General features: G+C 42.5%; 1 long non-coding RNA gene across 1 annotated transcript; it reads right to left on the minus strand.

Moving 5' to 3' along the window:
• Positions 1 to 12455: 12455 nt before the first annotated feature.
• LOC143925507 (uncharacterized) lies at positions 12456 to 20400 on the minus strand. The gene is made up of 3 exons (XR_013262016.1): positions 20168 to 20400; positions 12780 to 12952; positions 12456 to 12678 (listed from the first exon to the last, which is right to left on the minus strand). It is a non-coding gene; the product is annotated as an uncharacterized LOC143925507 (long non-coding RNA).
• Between the last annotated feature and the right edge of the window lie 5313 nt (positions 20401 to 25713).

A 25713-nucleotide genomic window follows, 5' to 3' on the forward strand; every position in this document is an offset into this window, starting at 1 on the left:
GAAAAAAGAGAGGGAGAGAAGGAAGCGACTGCTGTATGAGGAAATACAGAGAGAGGAACAAAGTAGAAGGACGGAGGGAAACCCGGAGAGTCAGGAGTTGAAAAAAATAAAGAGTGAGTTAGAAGAATGTTTGGAGCAAGAGAGGAAAGCTGCTTATCACATGCTAGAAAAGGAGAGATATCTTTGGGGGAATAAATCAGGAAAATGGTTGGTCAGGAAGGTAAAGGAAAAAAAAATAGAACTTTTATCCCAAAGGTAAGAGATAAGAAGGGAGAAGTACAAACTATCCCGGAAAAGATAATGGACACCTTCCAGGCGTACTTTAGTGCTCTCTACAATATTGAACATGGGGGGGGGGGGGTGCGACTCGAGAGGAGATAGGCGAATACCTGAGGAGGCTAGATCTACACAAGCTAACGCAAGAGGAAACGGCCTCGATAGAAGCCCCAATTGCGATTGAGGAAGTGGAAAGAGCAATTAAAAATACAACAGTGGGAGGATGTCCAGGTCCGGATGGGTTCCCGATCTTATATTATAAGAAATTCCAAAAACAACTTGCGCCAAAATTATGTGAGTACTTCAATGCGGTAGGAGAGGGGGGGGGGGGGGAATTTAGAGATGAAACAATGCTGGCACATATAGCATTAATTTTGAAGGAGGCAAAAGACCCCATGGCAGTTGAAAGCTATAGACCAATATCCCTCTTGAATTCGGATATAAAGCTGTTTGCAAAAATTATTGCGGAACGATTGAGGCCCTATGTACCGGATTTGATCCAGAAAGATAAGGTGGGTTTCGTTCAGGGGAGAGAGGGGAGAGATAACGTTCTGAAAACTATTGTGTTGATGCAGGAGGCGATCAGACAGGGAGCCCCTACTGTTCTGGTGTCGATTGATGCTGAAAAAGCATTTGACAGGGTCGGCTGGGGCTTCCTGTTTGAGGTACTAAGATACTTTGGATTAGGTGAAAGGATGAGAGGATGGATAGAAGCTCTGTACGACCATCCCAAAGCCAGGATAAGAATCAATGGATCCCTGTCCCGCCCCCTTGAATTATTTAATGGGACGCGGCAGGGATGCCCCCTCTCACCGCTTCTTTTCATAATGGTGTTAGAACCCCTTCTGGCAGCCATTAGGAGAAACCAAGATATCCAAGGAATAAAAGTAATGGGTAGGGAGTTTAAGATAGCATGTTTCGCCGATGACCTCTTACTGTATATGGTTAACCCAAGGATCTCTATCCCGGTAGTCATGAAAGAACTTATGGAATATGGGAAGGTCTCAAATTTCAAAGTGAATATGGCGAAGTCGGAGATACTAAACTTAAACCTACCGATAGTTGAACAGAAGGCGTTGCAGGGGAAGTTACCGTTTAGATGGTGCTTGAAAGAATTAGGGTATCTTGGAATTAATTTGACGGTAAAAATGGGAGGTTTGTTCGAGGCTAACTATATCCCCCTTCTTAATAAAATTAAGCAGCAACTGAGTAAGATTCAATATAGAGCCCTTTCGTGGACGGGAAGAATAAATGTTATAAAGATGTTCATCTTACCGATATTCACTTACACCTGCCAAATGATTCCTATCTTGTTATCCCCAGCGTATTTAAATAAACTTAAAACTATGATTGGAAGATTTATATGGAGGGGGAAGGCAGCGAGGGTAGCAATGCATATCCTATCTAGACGTAAAGAGAGAGGGGGGTTGGCCCTACCCGATCTTAAAAAGTATTATGAGGCTATCATGGTATCCCGCATTACGGATTGGATAAATAACAAGGAAGGCAAGGACTGGGCAGAATTAGAAATTAATTTAAGCACAAAGAATATAGGAGAATTAATATGGATACCAGCAAAAACTAGAGAGTTAGCGGCAAACACAAGTACACTGACGAAAAATGCACTGTGGGTGTGGGACACAATAAATAAGAGATATGGTTGGACACATAATTCTCCACTAACTCCATTGTTGGATAATTTTTTTTTTAGACCAGGACAGGAAGAGTACATATATTTCAGTAGGTGGGCTGGGAAAGATAGTATTAGATTACACGAGGTCATGGTAGGTGATAGGTAGATTATGCACATATGAAGAAATTATTGGGAAATGGGGACACAAGCCTTTAGATAAATGGAGACACTCACAGTTATCTCATTTTGCCCAGGCCTTGCCGCATCCATTGAATGGAAAGGAGAAGTTGAGGCCTCTAGAAAAATTACTAGTGAACCGGCATAGCCTGGAAAAAAGGATAGCAAAAATATACAAAATCCTGATAGAGGAAACGGAAAATAAATATCCTGAGTACCTGGGGAAATGGGAAAGGGAAATAGGCCCTTTATGCAATGATGAACAAAGAAACAAAATACTGAGACGTACGTATACGGTAGCAACAGACTCACAAACAAGGGAAATGTCCTATAAACTCCAGACTAGGTGGTATATAACCCCACAGCAAGGAAATAAGATTAGTAAGGAAAACCCCATTGGGTGTTGGAGAGGTTGCTCGGCGGTAGGGTCTTTTGCTCACTTATGGTGGGAGTGCCCTAAAATACAAGCATACTGGGGGAAAATAATAGAAGCAAGTTTAAGTGTAACAGGTGAAAGGATCAGGAGTGACCCATGGGTGTGCTTATTTCATAGCACAGAAGATAGAGATGAAGCGTATGGTCGGTCCCTGACCCCTTGTCTGTTGAACGCTGCTAAAGCTTTGATTCCACGGAAATGGAAAAGTCAAGATCCCCCCACAATGAAGGAATGGGTAGAGAGACTGGAAAAGATAAGAAATATTGAAGCCATGATCTCTAAGTCAGAAAGTTCAGAGGAGAGGTATCTGAATAAGTGGAGACATTGGTTACAATTCAAAAAAACTGATAATTATTGGAAGCTACTCGAATGTTAAGGAATGGTTATAAGGGAAGGATCGAGTGAGAGGGGGAGGGGGGCTATAAAAGGGATTTTTATTGGCGACAATGTAAAAAGGATGAATTTTGTAAGAAATGTGATTGTTTGATAAAATCGATAAATAAAGAATTAAAAAAAAAAAACTTTGTATCCCGTAGTGGAGTGCTAGGCTACCCGCTAGGCTTGAACTTACCCCCTTGATTCACCTGAGCAGCATCTGGCTGCACCCGTGCACTATCTGTGACCAGGATGGGGCGGATCGCTCCTGTGTTCTGCTCCATTCAATGGAAGCGCATGTCCATGCGTCTGGTTTATGATACCAAGTTCTGTTTTCTTTGTCACTGTTTTTGTTTTTTATTTCTTTTTTTCTGCAACTACATTCCAAGACCAAGGATTACTACATCCAAGTTTCTCTCTCCGCAAGACCAAGGTCGACGTCTGACTCCAGCAGAGATGGAAGCTCGACACACTCAATTTCAATTTCTCCAAATCAGTGAGTACTCACATTATGGTAAAGTCAACACTTGTTACATAGACTCCCCAGGTAGGAGACTTGACGCCCTACCTGTATGTGAGACGCTGCAATCCATCACATCTATTTATTCCCCTTATGGCTATCCAATTTTTGTCTGTCAATGCTAAAGGGCTTAACCACCCGGTGAAAAGGAAATCCTTATGGAAAGAGGCAATAGCAAACAAGTCCGACATTTTATGTGCTCAAGAGACACAAATTTCTCTGCCACAGCTGCACCGGTGTGTAAGCATAAAAACTTCCCGCACATTTTTTTTTTGCAAATGCCTGCTCCAACACAAAGGGAGTCATGATAGCGATTAAAGATACTGTTGCCTTTACCTTGCACATGGAAATAGCTGATCCACAGGGCAGATATCTGATGTTGATTTGTGACATCAATCAGGTGACTTATACTATTGTTAACCTCCCTGGCGGTACGATTATTTCGGATTTTAGGTGCTAAAAGCGGTACCATTATTTTGCATGAAAATTTGGCGTTTTATATTGTAGTCCTGTAATTCTTAGGAATAACTCTCTTAAATCTGTCCAAACCAGAGTCTAGCAGACATCCTGGGTATGATAAAGTTTGAAAAATGAAATCATAAATTATAATATAATAAATAACTATAAATAATTGTACCAAATAATAATATAACAATAATAAAAATTATTCAATAATGTAATCAAATCAAAAACACAGAAATTTGCTCAGTTGCAGAATTGTCACTGTCATTACTTTTCAGTATTTGATGACGGATCTCCCCACAAATCACTATTGCTCAATTCTGCAAGTGATTACAATTTATTATCGCTGTTTTCTAGCTGGTCTAAAACCATTTTTGATGTAAAATGACATTTTGGTTGCTATGGACAATCTCCAGTTTCCATAAAGAACAGTTTTTATTATATAAAACTGCATGCAGGGCACTGGGCAGACCACTAGGGACAAAGGGGATGTGAAATATTTACATACAGCAATGTAATCTGTAAGATTACATTATACTGTATGTATACTGTCTGTTTTACTTTTTGAATTTGGCGCCGATCTCCGTCCCCATGTGTCGCAGCGCTCGCAGGGCACGGAGATCGGCTCCGTGATAGAACGAGTGAGACACGGCTCGCTCGTACAGCGGGGAGACAACGCTGGATCCGAGGGAGAAGGTAAGTAAACCTCCTCCTGGATCCAGCGATGCAGTCCCGAGTCTGGCTTGGGGTTACCGCTAATGGTACAAAAATTCCACCCGAGCCAGACTCGGGAAGACCATCAGGGGGGTTAACTTGTATGCACCCAACGCACATCAACTGCAATTCTCCCGCAAGCTCATGAGAAAAGTGAGGAAATTCCAGAAAGGATCTCTGGTGATTTATGGTTACTTCAACATGGTGCCGCAACCATCTGCGGACTCTACATCCAAATCAAAATGCCCAATAGCCTTCCTTCGTAATATCTTACATGTGGAGGATCTGCACGATGTGTGGAGATGCTTGCATGCTGGAGAGATAGACTCCTTTTTCTCCAATCCCCACCACACCTACTCAAGAATTGATTTGTTTCTGGTTGACTACCGTACTCTGTCTAGAACTGTGTCTACCTCAATCAATAGCATAACGTGGTCAGACCATGCGTCTATCACGCTACCATTGACAGATGCTTCTACTACGAACCAGACTCACCTCTGGAGACTCAATTCATACCTTATGCAACAACCCGGAAACAAATAATTCATTGAGAACCACCTGAGTGAATTTTTTTCCATTAACGCTCCATCTGTAACTAATTGCTTCTCACTTTGGAATGCCCATAAGGCGTTTATCAGGGGAATTTTTATTAAGTTGGGGGCAGGGGCAAGGAGGCAGCAGCAATCTCGTATATGCAAACTAACAACTGACATCTTTGAATTAGAAACAAAAAACAAACAGACCGCATCCAAGTCTTTAACGGCCAAACTAACTCAACTACGGTACGATCTCAGACTCCTTCTATTAGAAAAATTCGAACAGCAAACTAAGAGACTTAAAATGACGTACTATGCAGGGGGCAATAAGGCGGGGAAAGTGTTAGCACATCAACTTAAGGGTCATAGACACAAATCCAAAATTCCCTACATTCTCCATCCCACAAACAACACTAAACTACAACATCCTCAGGATATTGCCAATGCATTTAGCGATTTCTATAGCAATCTTTACAATTTGAAAGATGACCACAACACTACTCAACCTACTGACGAGGCGATTAGGGATTTCCTACAACATATCTCCCTCCCTACTCTCTCTCCACAACACATAGCAAGCCTTAACTCACCCTTCACCACAGAGGAAATAGGTAAAGTCATTGACTCCCTACCCACCTCTAAATCTCCAGGCCCAGACGGGTTTACAGGAGAATATTACCAAACCTATAAACTAATCCTTTTACTCTACTTAACTGAGATATTCAACGCTGCTGCGGCCTCCTCGTCCTTCCCACCAGAAATGTTGAGTGCAATGATAGTGACTCTGCCGAAGCCGGGGAAGGATCCGACTACACCAGCCAATTTTAGACTCATCTCTTTGCTAAATACAGATGTGAAATTGTACGCCAAAATCATAGCCAATCGTCTGATAGACATTCTTCCCCATCTGATACACCCCGATCAGAATGGATTCACAAGAGGGCGCCAGACATCTGATGCTACCAGGAGACTCACCAATATTATTCACCTTGCTAATGTGGAGGGGAGGCCTTCTCTGCTCCTTACGTTGGATGCAGAGAGGGCCTTTGATAGAGTCCACTGGGGCTACCTACGTAAAGTTTTAGCTTTATATGGCTTCTCTGGCAGCATCATGGATGCTATAATGGCCTTATATTCAAAGCCCTCGGCTAGAGTATTCACCTCTGGTGCAATCTGCAACCCAGTTAATATCACTAATGGCACCCGTCAAGGGTGTCCGCTCTCCTCATTAATTTTTAACTTAATTTTGGAACCATTGGCTGTATACATCAGGTCCCACCCAAACATAACTGGTTTCAAAGCCCATAACTCTGAACATGTGATAAGTCTATTTGCTGATGATATCATCTCGATGCTTACCAATCCGGAAACTTCCCTGGCTTCGGTACATGAAACTTTGAAAATGTTTAACAAAATATCGTACTACAAGGTTAATGAGGGGAAATCTTACATACTAGGGCTAGGGGTGAATACGGACATAAGGAATAAACTCAGTTCACGGTTTCCATCCAGTGGAGCAATAAGGGTATTAGTTACCTAGGAATCACTTTGACTGCATCTACTAAAAATGTATATGGAAGTAATTATATCCCCATCTTGAACGCCCTACCATCGAAACTTCAGGAGTTATCTAAAACAGAATTACTCTGGTCAGGTCATCTAGCGGCGTTTAAGATGGTACTTCTACCACAACCGATTTATTTGTTTAGATCACTCCCCATCCCGGCCCCTAAAAGCTTCTTCTCCAGAGTCCAGGCTATATTAAATACGTTTTTGTGGAAAGGGAAAAAGGCCAGATGGGCCTTTAAAACTCGGTAACATCTAAGACAGCGGGGGGGGGGGGGTGGGCAATATACAAATTAGAGACTACTACACGGCCTCAGTACTGGCTCAGCTGAAGACGTGGTTCCCTGATTCTCCTCCAACTAGATGGAGAGAATTAGAAGAGAGCCAGGTTCCCAACAAAAATCTCCATAACTACTTGATAGCTAACACATTTACTTCCTCTTAAAATATACCCTTGGCATGGCGTCCTTGTCAGCATGGAAAACGTTAATGGCCTAAACGTTTCAATCTCCCTCTGCCTCCTTATCTATCCCGATTACTAGCCTTTCCGAAATAATCCCAGATCTCTATATCTCGCACTGGTCAGGGAAAGGTATTAGGCACCTAGAGGACTTAATGGTGGGCCCTGAAATTAAAACCTTTAGATCCATACAAATTGAGTATGGATTGGGGGGCTCAGAATACTATAGATACCTTCAAATTCAACATCTACTGTGCACAAATCCTATGCCTCCTATACAACTCCCTTGGAGGATAGTCCTATATCTCACTAAACCATTAACCCGTATAAAGGGAATTTCACTATTTTACAACGCCATTGGCGATAAATCGACATTCTTCAAAACTTCTAATATTGTGGCCTGGGAACGGGATCTAGCTGAGGTCTTCACATTGAATAACTGGTGCACGGCACTCCGAAAAACATATACCTCTACTAAATGCGTTAACCTGTGGGAATTGTCACAGAAAATTCTTCTAAGGTGGTATTTGACCCCTCCTAGGATCTCCAAGTTTGCTCCTAGCGTTTCCTCGTTATGCTGGAGGAACTGCAACAATATAGGCACTCTGTACCACATACTCTGGGACTGCCCATGCTTACGCAAGCTTTGGACCAGTGTATTTAATTTAATATCACAAATTACGACGTTACATATAAAAGATAGTCCAGGCCTGGCTATCCTTTCCCTAGGCATAGAGATGTTCCCAAACAATATTAGATTGATAGTTTCTCACATTCTGCTCAGCACCAGATTGGCAATAACTCGCCACTGGAAAGCTCTGGAACCCCCGACCTTAAAATAAATTATAATGACCACCAAAGTGCACGCCTCCTATGAAACTATGTTCGCTGCATCCCAGAGTAGGCTCCCTGTAATGCAGGCCTTATGGAAACCGGGACTGGTATGAGAATAGAGGGTCGGAATATTTGTAACCGTGGTCACATAGGTACTAGGAAACACCACATGTATAATCCTGCACAACTCCGTCTGTTCTTGTTGTTGTCGCGCATATAGCACTTATTATTTGTTCTCTGTTTTTTTTTTCTTTTTCTTTATTTTTTTTTTTTTTAAATACTTCCTTATTTTCTTTGTTCAGTAAGGGAATTATTTCTCCCTCCCATGTTGCATTCACTTGATCCAGCTTACTCTACGTCTAACTATTGGAAACGTTCTTCCACACATATCACAGTTTGGATCCCACGGACTGGGCCTGCATAACTTCTGTGTGGAGCCACTAGAGGGGGCCGGGTCCCTTCCCCCCGTACACAGCGAGAGCCCAGTGGGGTGTTGGGGGGAGGGGACTGGGCCGCCCATCTGTTCAGTCAGGGTACCAGGCGTAAAGCTCATCCTGAGAGTTAGGTTTATACTGTTCGCAAGATAAGTGTAATGTAAGAACGTATGTACTGCACATATGCATATTGCATTCTTTCTTGTCGCTGTCAATATGTAACTTTGGAGGTTGTTATACGTATTCATATGTAAAATCTTTTCTCAATAAAAATGTATTGAATGAAAAAAGTGGTATCGGGAAAAACCCTACCCCAAATGCCAATCACAGTACTACATTACCATGCGATTTGGTGCGGCAAGTTTTTTTTAAGTAATGTGTGCACTACTTTTTGGGCAGTCAGGTGTGATTTGCAGCCCATTCAAATGAATAGGCTGTCAAATTGCACTGCAAAGGAATGCAGAGGAATTGCATAGGAATGTAGACCACGTTACTGTGTGATTCTGCTGTGAACCGGCCCTAAAACAATAGTAAATATGTTCATAGGTGAGGTTATCTATGTATATATGCATAATTATGAAATCCTAAGTTAAAAATGTTTTTTTTTTTTTTATTAAATAACATCAAAGAAGGAAAGAGAAAAACATTATCTAAAATGTATATATACTGTATATTTTGTCGATCACATTGATTAATTTTTTTTAGATAACAAGGAGTGCCGGGTGTCTGGAAAAACATGACTTCTAAAATATGGTTCATGGGTCTTTAAAGTGGTAGTAAACTGCCAGCAATTTATTTTTTCTTTATTTACCTGCAAGTTTATATGTGCTAGTATAAAACAAATAGTGTAGCGCTAAAATTATATAAGCAATTAGTGTGCATGAAAAATGAGAAACAAATAAACAAAAATAAAATAATAAAGGAAACAATCCAATGATTATAGTGCAATATAGTGCAAATTCGACTTTAGATTTTAGATGCTAGAAAAGGACTTCTATCAGTTCGTCCAACTATATACTGTCCTCTTGTCGTGCTAAATATAAAGGTGGAGAGCAAAACAATCTTCTCATCCCAAAATATAAAGAGAGGAGAGGATGAAATCGACAACAATGATCTATTTGACTGAAGCGATGTCTGACAACATTCTTCTATAGATGTAAGATGGGTACTCTTACCAATGATGTTGGACTCACCTGTCATATGACAGTGGGTCGGAAAGGCTTATATTCACAGCAGAATGCACTCAGACCTTCAATATGGTGGACTCTGGTGTGTAATCCTCATTTCTCCGTCTCAGGCCGCGTACACACGCGCGGACTGTTTGCCCAACCTTGTTCGTCAAACAGTTTCGGCAAACAGTCCGCTCAAAATTTGCATGAGCGGACTTGCCCACACACGAGCGGACTGTTCGCTCAAACACAGTTTCAGCGGACAGTTTTTCGGAATTTCCGAAAGACTTTGTCCGTCCAACTGTCCGCTGAAACTGTCCGCTGAACGCCCACACACGAGCGGACTGTCCGCCCAAACACTGTTCAGCGGACAAGGTTGGGCGAACAGTCCGCCCGTGTGTACGCGGCCTTAGACGTCAGATGAAGATAGGCACTCCTGACAATCACTGTCTGGTGGTCTCCGAATTCCAGGAGAAAGCGACATTTTGAGGACCAGGTATATCCAAAATCAAATTTCAAATGGTGCTCATATGAATAATATATAGGAAAAAGAAAAAGCAAAAAAGGCTCCGGATGGTGCAGATCAAAAAAAAAAAATGGTAGGTTTATTAAAAAATATATAATGTACAGATAACTCAAAAAAAATTTAAATAAAAAGTGATCACTGATCAAACATATAAGAGCAATGTGGGGTACAAGAAATGGGCAGCATTTCTTGTTAATCTCAATATCAATAGTTCATCTCCAGATATGTCCTCTAAGGATTGATAAAAGATACTGTCAGATCTTTCAAGCATGAAAGTAGATGTCTAACAAATATTTACAAATGGGGGTCAATGAACCATTAAACATTTCTATAGCATGATGCGAGGGGAGACTAGTTTGCCAGAAGGATTAATAGGTGATTTATTCATTTTCTGATAAATTATAAAAATGTGAAATATATGGATTCTTGATAATCATTAATTCCTTTTCATCCTTAGTAGACTGTTCTTTAAAGTTGCTCGTGGAAACTATTGAGTTCCTGCTCAATTCCCACTAAAGGTTTGTATTGAGAGTTGAATAGTACATTTCATCATTAAGTATCTTGTTTGCTTTTTTAATGTAATCTTTTGTATTCTGAACAACATAACTTCCTTTGTCTGAACTGTTATTGTATTATCTAGATTGTTCTAAAGTTCCCGGATCTATTGGTGTTCTTGTTTGGTTTGATTGTTAGCCCTTGTACACACGGTTGGAGATTCCGACGGAATGTGTCCGATCGGACCGTTTTGTCGGATATTCCGACTGTGTGTGGTCTACATCGGACTGTTTCCGTCGGAGTATCCGACGGACCAAGTTTTCCAACTTGTTGGTAAAATTTTCCGACAAAATGCTCTGATCGGACATACTCCGATCATGTGTAGAGAATTCAGATCGGACAAAGTGCCACACATGCTCAGATCAAATTCCTACACCAAAGCTATTGGCTACTAGCATGAAAGTAGTCCCGTCGTAACAAAATAACGTAATCACGTCAGATTTTCCGACAACTTTGTCCGACCGTGTGTATGCAACAGTTTCGGACAAAATCCGTCGGACAAAATTGGACGCATTTGGTTGTCGGAATCTCCGACCGTGTGTACAAGGGCTAAGAAGGAGATCTTGACTGGTTTTGAAGATTATTTAATTCAGTAATGAGAAGGGATTGCAGGGCAGTTATAAAATTGCCTATGTGTTGGACTGAAAATGTAGCAGAAAAGGGTTTGAAAACTGTTATGTAGCTATCTGTAATGTCGGTAAGTTCTGTTGCGGGGAGCTCATATAATACAATAGGGTGTAACTGGACATTTTTTCATACTTTTTTAGCAAGGTATCTCTTGAGTGTGCATTCTCTTAGAAATGTATGAGAGTCCACATAAAAACTGAATAGATTTCATCTAAAAGATGGCAGCAATTAAGCCCTTTTTTTTAAAAGATTCCCCCACTATTAGGAGTCGATGATAGGTTGAGGATTCTAATTGTCTCATTGGTGAGCGTTGCATTGCATTGAATAATTTTTCTTGTTCTCCTCCTCCGCTCATGTGTGATAGAAGTGAAGTCTCCAAAGGGATTACAACTGGTAAGTCTTATGCCGCGTACACACGGTCGGAGAATCCGTCGGAATGCGTCTTATCGGACCGTGTCATCAGATAATCCGACGGTGTGTGGTATGCATCGGACTGATTCCGTCCGAATCTCCGTCCGACCCAATTTTCCAACATGTTGGAAATATTTCCCGACCATCTGGGCTGATCGGACGTAATCCGATCATGTGTAGAGAATTTTGATCGGACCAAGTGCCACGCATGCTCAGATCAAATTCCTACATCAAAGCTATTGGCTACTAGCCTGAATGTAGTCCCATCGTAACGAAATTACGTCATCACGTTCCGAAAGATCTGATTTTTCGACAACTTAGTCCGACCGTGTGTATGCAACAGTTTCGAACACAATCCGTCAGACTAAATCTGACGGACAAAATCCGACGGATTTGGTTGTGGAAATCTCCGACCGTGTGTATGTGGGCTAACAAAGCACTTCACACGTCGCTTGGTAAATTTTCATTACATTATTATTCTCAAGCTAAACTGTCACTAAATTAGAACTCATAACTAGTGATGAGCAAAAGTGCTGGGTTTGATTCAAGGACAATTTAGACAAACACATCCAAAAATCTGCAAATTAATAGCCTTAATGCTAAACGCATTGAAATCAATTAAAAAAATAATAAAAGAGTATGGGACTTTAGATGAGGCAGACTCAAACACAACGTAAAAGTAAAGAATTTTTTATTGCACATGATTGTCAAATTGTGTAACGTTGTATATGACAAATAGTTGCTCAATGCATATGCAGACATCTTGGAGAGTACATACATATAAACAGGATGTAAAACATGATTACCATAACAGGGGAACAATTGTACATGTTTCATAAGTATGATAAAAATAGATCTAGTAATATACCGTTAAATTCATAAGATGTTGATGGAATTGTGATTACATCCTCAAAATCTCAATGCATTTCGTCCGTAAGCAGACTCATCAGGAGCGGATGCTGAATATCTGTAAGTAATGATGGATGTTCTCAATCAAAAAAAGCCCATGATATGGAAAGTAAAAGAGGTTTATATAGAAAAAAGAGATAGTCAAGTCCACAAACTTACATCCATTGGAATGCTGAACTCAAAAGATCCTGGTATGCAGGAGTCACCACATCAAGCCTCCCCGGGAGCTGAGGTGTAAAGGTCCGTCCGTAACAAAAGGCCCAAACTGAAAAGTCCCTAACCAGTGAACAAATGTAGTATATTGAGTATTGTACCAGTGATGGCAAGTAAACCTGTAAGATAAATCAAAAGAATTGTATACAATAAACCCGGCAGCACTGTCAAGTGCAGAGAAGATTGGAATACGTAGAGGAGAAAGGGTGAAAGAGAATGACGTAAAGGTGCGAGATAAGGCGTAAGTAAGAATACACCTACTGGATAGTGTGCAAATCAGAGATAAAGGTTAAATATAAGGTGAACCGCATTGAAATCAATGGAAGACAATTTTTGAAAATCTTTTATGTGGGAACCCCATACAAAAAAACAAAGGGATGCATAAGAGCCCTTCAAAATCGACACCAGACCCTTGCAAGCATTCAGCCTGGTTGGACATGTTCGTTAAACCTACCCCTGAATCAAACTCAAAAGGAGGGCCAACAAGAATGTGCCCTCTTCCTGAACTATACCAGGCCACATGCCCTCAACATTGAGAGGATACCTAGCCAGGGGAGATACCTCACATTATTACCAATATCATGTGAATGATACACTGTAATTTAGAAAAAAATGTATTGCTCACTATTGGACTTTACAATTAAGTATGAACTAAAAAGGGGGAGTTTGGAACTTTAAATGAGAAATATGGGTCACATGTCTCCATCCCTAAATCTGTGAAAAGAAAGGGGGGTTTTTGGGACTTTAAATGAGGTGACATGCGTACACATGGCTAGAAGATGAGTTGATATCAAAAATATGTTTTTATTGATGAAACAAGGAACATCGCAAAATGAAATGATACATGCAGCAATAAATAAAATTGTCAATCACATATTACAGACCATATGTAGATATAACTATTGGTAGCAAACAGCCAACCACTGTGTGGTATTGAACGAATCCTGGATGTAATAAATATGCTTCAATATACATGGTAAGTGGTGAACTTAAGATGATGTATTGAGTAGGTACATCTGCATGAGAATAAGTGCATCCAAATTAGACTGACGCATTTCGTGGATATTACCACTCTTCATTTTTAATCAATTAGTTTAGCTCAAATATCATTAATACATCATGCTGTAGATTATTTAGGAGCATATGTATGATAATAAATCAGTGTAAGACCCTATGAGATATACACTATATTGCCAAAACTATTGGGACGCCTGGCTTTACACACACATAAACTTTAATGGCATCGCAGTCTTAGTCCGTAAGGTTCAATATTGGGTTGCTCACCCTTTGCAGCTACAACAGCTTCAACTCTTCTGGGAACGCTGTCCACAAGGTTTTGGAGTGTGTCTATGGATATGATTGACCATTCTTCCAGAAGCACATTTATGAGATAAGGCACAAAAGTTGGAGAGAAGGCCTGGCTCACAGTCTGTGCTCCAATTCATCCCGAAGGTGTTATATTGAGTTGAGGTCAATAAAGTTCCTCCACCCCAAACTCGCTCATCTATGTCCTCATGAACCTTGCTTTGTGCACTGGTGCAAATCATTTGATGGAGGGGGGATTATGGTGTTGGTTTGTTTTTTAGGGAATGATATTGGCCCCTTAATTCCAGTGAAGGGAATTCTTAAGGCATCAGCATACCAAGACATTTTGAACAATTTAATGCTCCCAAGTTTGTGGGAACAGTTTGGGGATTGCCTCTTCCTGTTCCAACATGACTGCACAACAGTGCACAAAGCAAGGTCCATAAAGAAATGGATGAGCGAGTTTGGGGTGGAGGAAAGTGACTGGCCTGCACAGAGTCCTGACCTCAATTCAATAGAACACCTTTGGTATAAATTAGAGCGGAGGCTGCGAGCCAGGCCTTCTTGTCTAACATCAATGCCTGACCTTACAAATGAGCTTCTGGAAGAAGGGTCAAACATTGCGTTATGCCGCGTACACACGATCAAACAAGCGGGTGGAAAAGTCCGGCAAACTCAAGTCCGCCAAACAATCCCCCCCGTGTGTAGCCTCCGGCATACTTTTTTGACCCGAAAGTACGGCGGACTTAGAATGTAGTTTTACACTCCAATCTTCCCGCCGGACTCGCATTTCGGCGGACAATCCGGCCGTGTGTATGCCAGTCCGCCGTACTTTTGAAATGAACGGACGTTTCCTGCCCGGAGAAAAGTCCGCTCATTTCGAGCGGGTCTCCAGGTAGGCGGGGCCCGCGAAGGAGATGTCGCTGGCCCTGCCGCCTGGTATGGACTTAAAGGGGAACCCCAACGCCGAAAAAAATCGGCGTGGGGGTCCCCCCAAAGTCCACAACAAACCCTCATCCGAGCACGTTACCCGGCTGGCCAGGAAAGGAGGGGCGAGCGAGCGCCCCCCCCCCCCCCTCCTGAGCTGTACCAGGCCGCGTGCCCTCAATATGGGGGGTGCCTTGGGGAAGGGGGGGCCGTGCGGCCCCCCCACAACAAAGCACCTTGTCCCCATGTTGATGAGGACAAGGGCCTCTTCCCGACAACCCTGGCCGTTGGTGGTCGGGGTCTGCAGGCGGGGGGCTTATCGGAATCCGGCCCCCCACCCTATGTGAATGAGTATGGGGTACAATGTACCCCTACCCATTCACCTGTAAAATAAAGTACAAAAAAAACACAACACACAAGATAAAATAATTTATTGCACAGCTCCGGGGGTCTTCCGTCTTCGGGGGTCTTCTCGCCGGACTCCTCCGCTATCTTCTTGTAGCTCATTTACTAGCGGAAGAGCCCAGCATTCTTCTTCGTCGCCGCGGCCTCTTCTTCCGACTTCGGGGGTCTTGTCCCCCTCTTCGGTTCTTCTGCCGGGCCACCGGGCCTTCTTATAGCTCTTTTACAGGCGGTGGCCCGGTCTTCTGTCGCCGCCGCCGCCGCCGCCTTCCGTTCTTCTTCTTCTTCTTCTTCTCCTGGAGATGTTGACTCGACGTTCTCTCCGGCTGCAATGCCAGGGACGCGCTGCGCTGCCACTTATATAGGGACAAGGGGCGGTGTCACATGGGTTGATGTCACATGGGTTGGTGTCACATGGTGACCCCGCCCCCTTACGATGTCACAGTCCCGGAGGATGCTGGGACTGTCGCCATGTGACATCAAGCCATGTGACCAACCCATGTGACATCAACCCATGTGACACCGCCCCTTGTCCCTATATAAGTGGCAGCGCAGCGCGTCCCTGGCATTGCGGCCGGAGAGAACGTCGAGTCAACATCTCCAGGAGAAGAAGAAGAAGAAGAAGAACGGAAGGCGGCGGCGGCGACAGAAGACCGGGCCACCGCCTGTAAAAGAGCTATAAGACGGCGTGGTGGACCGGCAGAAGAACCAAAGAGGGGGACAAGACCCCCGAAGTCAGAAGAAGAGGCCGCGGCGACGAAGAAGAATGCCGGGGTGGGCCAACTCAATATTGAACCCTATGTACTAAGACTGGGATGCTATTAAAATTCTTGTGCGTGTAAAGGCAGGTGCCTAATACTTTTGGAAATATAGTGTATATAATGTATATAAACATATATGTATAATAATTTTTAATTGCCTGCTATCCCGCTTAAAGGGACCGACGTATAGCTACGACAGTTTGGGGGATCGTGCCGACCTGCCGCAGTATAATGACAGCGGCTGGCCGGCAAGTGGTCAACATACTTTTGCACATATAAATAATATCTTTATATACACCCAGACACACAGTTCTAAATGTGATTTCATCACACTTTATACAGTGGAACCTTGGTTTACGAGTAACGATTTAACAAGTGTTTTGAAAGACAAGCAACTCTTTTTTTTTAACTCTCCTCTCTCTTTTTACCCTTTCCCGTTTGCTATATAGCTGATATTAGCTTTGCTGTGACATGTGCTGTTGCTGAAAATATGTGTCTTTTTCTTATACCCTGGATTGCTACAATTAAAAAATAATATTGCATGTCGAAATATCCCTGAAGAAGGTGTACAGAAAGACTCGTAACGTGTAGGCTTTATCGAATGCATAGTTGTTATTGTTACGTATATACCTTTTTGAATGCATGTGTTTTTTGTCAGTGCCTTCAAATACCATGCACTCAAGAACATACTGTACAGTAATTTTATATGATGTTTTGTATATATTCTGTATATTTTTGGGATAATTGGTAAATAAAAATACCTTATACTTTTTTATAAAATGATTTGTGTTACATGTTATGCCTATAAAGTCCCACCCTATAAGGGGAAATTTTGTACTATATTCAAGATTGGGATGCTGGCTGTCAATTAGCAGAATTCGGTACAAACCTCCATATTTTTTGATATCTTTCTTCTTAATTCTGACTCAAGCTAATGGGTGGTGCTGTACCGCATTTGGCCAGAGGTGCGGGGGTGCCGGGGACACTCGGTACGGTCCGGAGCCATTCGGAAATACTCAGAATGGCTTGGAAATACTCAGAAATACTCAGTTCCTGAGTGTTTCCGAGCCTTTCTGAGTTCAGCCGAGCTGTCCCCAAGTGTTTCTGAGGCTCTCTGGTCCCCCCACCACCTCTAGCCCCATGCGGTATTGCATGTAATAGAAGTCAATGCGGAACAAATTAACTTTGTTTCCATTGACTTCTATGGGGAAACTCACTTTGATATTTGAGTGCTTTGGATTACAAGCATTCTCCTGGAATGGTTTCTGCTCGTAATCCAAGGTTCCACTGTACTTACCTTCTGCACCCCGTGTTTTGAAGCTTGCAGGTATTGAACATTTCTGAGTGTGCCCCCCCCCCCCCCCCCCCACGGCTGTTTATCCCACCAGTTCCTACATCCTGTATTAATGTATAGATATTTGCAGCAGCCAGAGATCAATAATGCAGTAGAGTTTCTACACACAGAGCTAAGTATAATTTCCACTAGGTTGTCATATCATCCACCCTAAATAAGTGCCTGTTTTACCTGGGAATCTGGTAATACAAGCCACATAAATCATACAGGATTACAGCTGGGAGGCCTGCTTTTAAAATCATTTTAAGTGCTTGCTCTAAGTTACTGAAACACTGCATGTTGGACATCTGTGAAAAGTTGTGGGTCCCACCTGCAAAAGTCAATAATCTGCTGTATAAGAGTTAATGAGACTTAATCTGTTAAACTTTTACTATTTGTGCATGTTCTGTACAGGCATACCCCACATTTAAGTACACAATGGGGCTTATTTACTAAAGCTGAAAAGTGCAAAATCAGGCTCAGTTCTGCATAGAAACCAATGAGCTTCCAGGTTTTATTATTAAACCTTAATTGAACAAGCTGGGATTAGAAGCTCATTGGTTTCGTGTATCACTTGTAATTTGAGTTGATGGAAATATCTGTAGATTAGATAGTGATCTTTTAAGAACAAAAACTACCGTATATGTTGTTATAGCAATTTTGAACTACAGCACTATACAGTCCTTTATTCCTGTAGTCACTTTGGTAACAGGATTTTTCTTTCTAATTATGTCAGTCATGTCATGTCCTAATGTGAGGTCATTCATTTTATACCCATGATTGCAATGCTTGAATAATTTATAAAGAGATGTTGATTGTAGTGTAGTACAGCCTTTTCCGAATAGGAATTCTAGGGATGCCCTATGATGTGAAGAGTGGCTTTTGATCCATGAAGTCATATGACCAATCCCATTGGATCTGATGTGATATGGATTGTAACAAGTAGATAAATATCCATACAAAACTTGAGGAAAAATATTGAGGACTTATATTAGGTAGATTGCATACTCAGTTCCGTACATTTGGACATTTCCTGTAATAAATCATATGCCCCTAACTGTGACATATCCACAGCACTTACAATATTCTCACTCTTATGCCCTGTGCACACGATAGGATTTTCCGACAACAAAACCGTGGATTTTTTTTCGAAGGATGTTGGCTCAAACTTGTCTTGAATACACACGGACACACAAATGTTGTCGGAAATTCCGAACGTCAAGAACGCGGTACAACATGTACGACGAGCCAAGAAAAATTAAGTACAATAGCCAGTGTGGTATCAGTATCTTCTGCTTGATTCCAAGCATGCGTGGGCTTTTGTGCATCGGAATTGTGTACACACGCTCGGAATTTCCAATAACAAGTTTTGTTGTCTGAAAATTTAAGAACCTGCTCTCAAACATTTGTTGGCGGAAATTCCGACAACAAATATTCTATGGAGCATACACACGGTCGGACTTTCCGTCAACAAGCTCACATCCAACATTTGTTGTTGGAAAATCCTATCATGTGTACAAGGCATTACCCATATCCCTCCACTCAGGGCCGTCTTTAAGGCAGGGCAAAAGGGGCAGCTGCCCTGGGCCCTGTCATAGTTGTGGGGCCCAAAGCAGCTGCCTCATACTTGCCAACTATCCCAGTTACAATTCCCTTGTCCCTTGAAGTTTTAGTCCTGTGCTGTGTCCCGATATCTCAGTGTAAAGTGCTGGTACTAATTCTGCCCAGCTCTGCCCTATTGTTGTGTACAGATGACTCACCTGCAGGCCCTGTGTTTACGTGTAAATAACCGGCATTCATATGTAAATAACGGCAGCATTACTAATAAATAGCTGCGGCCGGCGGCATTGATATGTAAATGAAGGCGGCATTCATATGTGTATCATGCTTCCCTGCAGTGAGGAGATGATGTACTGTAACCTCTAGCAACCAATCAGTGAACAGTATTACTATACAGCAATTTATAGAAACCAATTAACAAGCAGAAATCATTTGCTGTAACCTCTAGCAACTTATCATAAGCTATAATGTGTGCTGCAACCTCTAGCAACCAGTCATTAAGCAGTAATCATGCTGTAACCACTGGCAACCAATCGCAATTGCTGCCTGGTCTGATACAGTAAACTGATTTTAAGTCTAGCTGCTATTGTATGTCTCAGAGCAGGTAGAAATTGCATGGGGGCCCCAAGAAAATTTTTGCCCAGGGTCCAATCAATATTAAAGATGGTCCTGCCTCCACTTAACCTTAACCACTTGCCGACCAGCCACTGTCATTATACTGCAGCAAGGCAGCTCGTTCCCACAAATCGATGTAGGTGTACGTTGGCTCGGAAACTCGCTTTTGTGGCCACGCACTCCCATTGGCCACTGTGGGGAACCCGCGATCATTCCCCGCAGTGACAGAACGGGGAACTGTCTGTGTAAGCAAGGCAGATCTTTGTTCTGACAGGGGTGATCACACAGATCCTGTTTTTTTTTGCTAAGCAGGTAGATGGATCTGCGTGAGAGAGAGAGAGAGAGAGAGAGAGAGAGAGATAGAGCAGCGCCGCTATAAGAGTAGTAGGTTTAAAACAAGGCTTTAATCAGTTTTAAAAGGTTAAACTCACATTTGAGTAGATAAAAACAGGCATGTGGAAGTTCTCTTTGCCATCCTCGGTTGTCCTCCGGTTTCCAGCTGGGCTGCGGTGGGGGGTCAGACCCAGGTTGCTTCCAGTGTCGTCCGTAGCTCCGAGGATTGGATTTCCCACAGTGAGCATATCAGCAGGTATGTTGGTGGGAGACGCCTTATCCCCACTCTTAATTTTACTTCTATTTCCATAGGACAACCGAGGACGGCAAAGAGAACTTCCTTGTGCCTGTTTTTATCTACTCAGATGTGAGTTTAAACTTTTAAAACTGATTAAAGCCTTGTTTTAAACCTACTACTCTTAAGCCCCATACACACTATCAGATTTCCTGCTGATTTTTGTCTTCAGATTTACCAAAACCATGTAGTACAAGGGCCTGCCTGATTGCATACACATTGAAACTCCTAAGGTTTGACCTCATATTATATGGTTTTGGTAAATCTGAAGGAAAAAATCTGCAGAAAATCTGAGTGTGTATGGGGCTTTAGAGCAGCACTGCTCTATCTCTCTCTCTCTCTCCCATTCTACAGAGTCTCTTCTGCAATCAGGAGCTGGCTGCTGCTTGCAACACACACCAGAACCTATTAATATAGGTCTGGAATGATTTGAACTGCCACAAGAAAGTTATTTTTCCTTTTTTTATTCCTACAACTGCCCCATAACACTTCACTAGCAGCCCCTATCAGCGCTCCATTCCCCCCATTCTTTAGATGGATCTGTGTGTTTCCCCAGTCATACAGTCCCCCAAACAGTTAGAACACACAGCGAGGGAACACATTTAACCCCTTGCTCGCCCCTGTTGTTAACCCCTTCCCTGCCAGTGTCATTAATACAATAAAAGTGCATATTTTTAGCACCCATTATTGTAATAATGTCACCGGTTCCCAAAAAAGTGTCAAAAATGCAAGTTAGGTGTCCGAAAAAGATAAAAATCCCTTAAATCTCCTATTTCGTAGACGCAATAACTTTTGTGCAAACCAATCAATATACGCTTATTGCAATTTTTTTACCAAAAATATGTAGCAGAATACATATTGGCCTAAACTGATGGATAAATTAGTTTTTTTTTTTTTTTGGGGGGGGAAATGTTTTATAGCAGAGAGTAAAAAATGTTGTTTAAATGTTTTATAGCATAGAGTAAAAAATGTTGTTTTTTATTTTTCAAAATGTTCGCTCTTTTTTTGTTTATAACATAAAAAATAAAAACAGCAGAGCTGATCAAATACCACCAAAAGAAATCTCTGTTTGTGGGGAAAAAAGGACATCAATTTTGTTTGGGTACAGCGTTGCATGATCACGCAATTGTCAGTTAAAGCAACGCAGTGCTGAATCGCAAAAAATGGCCTGGTCAGGAAGTGGGTAAATCCTTCCGGGACTGAAGTGGTTAATCTACCCACTAAATTTATGTGACAGGGAATAGTTTAGGAATATTGGGAGCCCCCTTGAAAGGTGTTTTCTACCATACCATAATGTGTGGGTTTACTAGGCCAATTTGCCTATTATGGCATGCATACTTTTTTGAGGGCCCTTCTCTAGCAATGGGCCTGATTTATGAAAAACAAAGAGACTGTGCACTATGCAAAGTGCAGTTGCACTCTGGAAGAGCTTAGTAAGAGCTTAGTAAATGAGAAGATGCTCTGCTGACTTCCATTATCCAATCATATGCAAGCAAAAAAAGCTGCTATATTTATATTTTCCTTGCACATGTTTGGGTATTCTTTGCAAAGTAAAGCTGTACCTCATTTACTAAGCTCTAAAGGAACTGCACTTGCAGAGTGCAACTGCACATTCTATTTGCCTTTAGTAAATCAGCCCCATAATCTCTTCTTTCATAAAGAAGCCTGCCCGTCAGTGTTTTAAAATGGGGTTTCATCCCACTTCAACATGTATCTTAACATTGGGGGCTATTTACTAACGGAAAGTGCACCTGAAAGTGCAGTCGCTGTAGATCCGAGGGGGACATGCAAGGAAAATAAAAAACAGCCTTTTAGCTTGCACATGATTGGATGATAAAATCAGCAGAGCTTCCACTCATTTCAGATCTACCCCTTAGATTTAGAGCGACTGCACTTACAAGTGCACTTTCAAGTGCACTTGCAGTGCAAAGTGGATTTGCCTTTCGTAAATAACCTCCATTGTCTCTTTAAAATACATCTCTATTAATTATTAGTACCCCACTGTTGAATCTAATCTCTGCTTTCTTGCTGACGTGCTGCTAGGATTTTCACCATGTTGTGTTGCACGTGTCATATACCTGCATCTCCCTGCTGTAAGATCGTGTTCAACCAGACTTGCAAGGACACACTAGTGACATGTCGGCCAGGCCAGCAGGTGGAACCACAGTTGGCAGTGGGAAGACCCGCTGTGAGATGTGTGAGGTGTTGCTCCTACCAGCGCTTCTAACTCTTCAAGAAAGTGATAATTAGATAAATTTGCAGTTTTGGTATTAGATATGTATTTAAAGCCCAACTCCATGAAAATCAAAAATCCATCCTTGCTGTGAGCACCCTCCCCGCTCTCTCCACACACACACACACACACACACACACACACACAAACCACAGGGTTTAATTGCTCTTTAGTCTAGAGGCATCAGATTAAGGAGAGAATACTTACCTCTTCTGTCTCTTCAGCAGGCTCCCTCCAGCGCTGCACTCGATACTGTGCACCTGCTCTGTAAGCCATGACCTCCTCCAGTCACTCTCTGGCCTCTTAAATGTACAATAAAGGGTTAATGACCCTTTGAATTTGGACCACCCATACACTTCGGGCGAAGGAGTAGAGCACTGGAGCTGGCTGGAGCAGGGTAGGTAAATCATCTTGTACAGTAACCCCTAGAGATAGTGAACACAGCCACTTTTCCACTTAACTCACTTTCCTAGAAGTAACGGTTAAAACTTCAGTTAGCAGTTCAGGAAGATAGCGCTACCTTCCCTCAGAACAGCCAAGTACAGTCCATACAATGTTTCACATGGTTCCAATGTATCATTACACCTAGACCTAGAGACTTAGCGGTTCACATGCTGTCCTAAATTTTGGGATTTTCTCTCACTTTCACTTTCAATGATGATGGTAAACAGAATAAATAGTGAGGGTGATTCTCCTTAACGGGGGCACAAAAAGTAATAAAAGCCTGACAGCCTGTCTTTAGGTACACTTTAACCAAATCCCACGCATGCTATAGCCAAAAGTAGGCTACAGCATGGGTTCACCTTGCTAGGATGAACATCCTCCTGTGACAATGCTTCCCATGAGCTCCCTGCAGCATGTATCAGCACGGATCTGTGATTGCTGTGTGCTTCAGAACACAGTTGATCACAAATCAGGGTAAAGAGGCTATCACAGCGGCTCCTAACCGTGCTGCCTATCAGTGCCCATCAGTGCTACATATCAGTGTAGCCTCATCAGTAGGGATGGGCCAATGGTTCTGCCAGAGCATAAGTTCAGGCTGAACTTTCGTTGTTAGGTCATTCGCTGAACAGCCGAACAAACGGGTTGTTCGATTGTTTGTTTGCCCCCCCCAAACTGACCACAATGCATTGTGGTGCTAAACAGTGCATTGCAAGCCATGATTGGCTGAAGCAGTGAAAGCTTCAGCCAATCAGGGCACAGAGCACTGTCAGAGTCATGATTGGACACTGTCATCATGATTTTATCCACTCATGGCTCAATCCCGCCCCACAGTATAAAAGCATTCTTTAAATGGTAGCCATTTTCAGTGTGATTTCGGCGTGGCAAGAGATAGAACAGGGCTCTGTTCAGTTCTATTAGTTAGTTAGTGTGCTATACTGTGCTATTTTGGTTCACCTGTCAGTGTAAAATATTAGCTTAGTGTCAGTCTTGAGATAGTGTGAGTGTAGTGAGGAGGACCATCATTCAGCTTTGCATAGTGTGCAGCTAGAGTAGGGACAGCTCAGATAGTTTTACTGTAGTGTAGTGAGACCGTGTCATTCATACATACATTAGTGTAGAAGTGTAGGGACAGTTCAGATAGTTTCAGTGTAGTGTAAGGAGACCGTGTCAGTAATCTTTACATTAGTGTATAGCTAGAGTAGGGACAGTTCAGATAGCGTCAGTGTAGTGATGGTTAAACTTGATCTATTTGATTACATTACTGCCAGTTTAATGCCATATAGTTTTGCGTGCGTTACTGCCAGTTTAATGCCATTTACATCTGTGTGCGTTACTGCCAGTTTAATGCCATTTACATCTGTGTGCGTTACTGCCAGTTTAATGCCATATCATTTTGTGTGCATTACTTCCAATTTAACGTCATATAGTTTTGCGTGCGTTACTGCCAGTTTAACGCCATATAGTTCTGTGTGCGTTACTGCCAGTTTAACGTCATATCGTTTTGTGTGCATTACTGCCAGTTTAACGCCATATAGTTCTGTATTATTGTGTATCCATGGAGTGTGTCTGTGTAATGTGATTAAAGTGCATCTACATACAGATTTCAACTTCTTCTTTACATTTGCTTCTAAGCACTGCCCCCTCCCTCCCGATAATGTCTGGGAGGACAACAAGGAGAGGCAGACGTTCCCTTGGCACTGTAAGGGGGCCAGCAACAAATGTGTCTACAGGCAAAGGTGGACGTGGTGGTCAGTCCTCAGGCAGGGCATAATTTCCTCTGTTTAGTGAGTTTGCCCATGCATTCTAGCCACAGCATGCAGAGGAGGTGGTGGGCTGGCTTACTAAACCTTTCTTCTCCTCCTCATCCTCTGTTACGCAAGCAGACACAAGTGTGCAGTCCTTTACAGTTGCCAGAAAACCTTCCTCCTTGTCCACATCTATTCCTGGTATAGCCCCAACATCAGCTATTGAGGAGTCAGCTGAGGTATTTGACCACAGCATCGGCCACTTGCTCCTTGATGATGCCCAGCCATTACTGGATTCAGATGTTGTTTCAGAGGTTGAGGGTGACAGGGACATGAGCCTAGAGAGAGGGAGGAACATCGGTAGACAAATTGGCATTCATGTTCCCCAAGCCACAGCGTATTGCCAAGTTGTCTCCTGTGGTAATGATGAAGATGGAGGAGATGGAGATGATGATGATGATGATGAGATCATTGATGCGACTAGGGTGCCAGATACAGCAGAGGAAAAAAACTTAAGGTGAGACGACACAACCCCAAGTAGGCCGACATCAAGAAAGAGTAGAGAGCAGCAACCTATTCTACCACATTCTGCAGCTGTTATCTCCCGGCCCAGTCCCCAAAGCTCTGTTGTCTGGGCCTTTTTCAGAACATATGCAGCAGATCACACTGTTGCTATCTGCAAACTGTGTCTCAGGCACATCAAATGTGGCAAAAACACCAACCATTTGTGTATCCCATGCTTAACAAGGCATTTAATGTCCAACCACTCAGCCCGTTGGCAAGAGCACCTAAAAGCCATACAAAAGGGACACAAATCTGTCCCTCCTCTTCCTCCTCCTTACCCACTTCAGTCTGCCCATGTGACATAGAATCATTACCTCTCAGCAGCCTCCACTGACAGGGATGATAGTATAGCAGTCCCAGGTC

The sequence above is a fragment of the Lithobates pipiens genome, unplaced genomic scaffold (assembly GCF_037356315.1).
Source record: "Lithobates pipiens isolate NorthernLeopardFrog02 unplaced genomic scaffold, aLitPip1_a1.2 Scaffold_22, whole genome shotgun sequence".
Taxonomy (NCBI): Eukaryota; Metazoa; Chordata; class Amphibia; order Anura; family Ranidae; genus Lithobates; species Lithobates pipiens.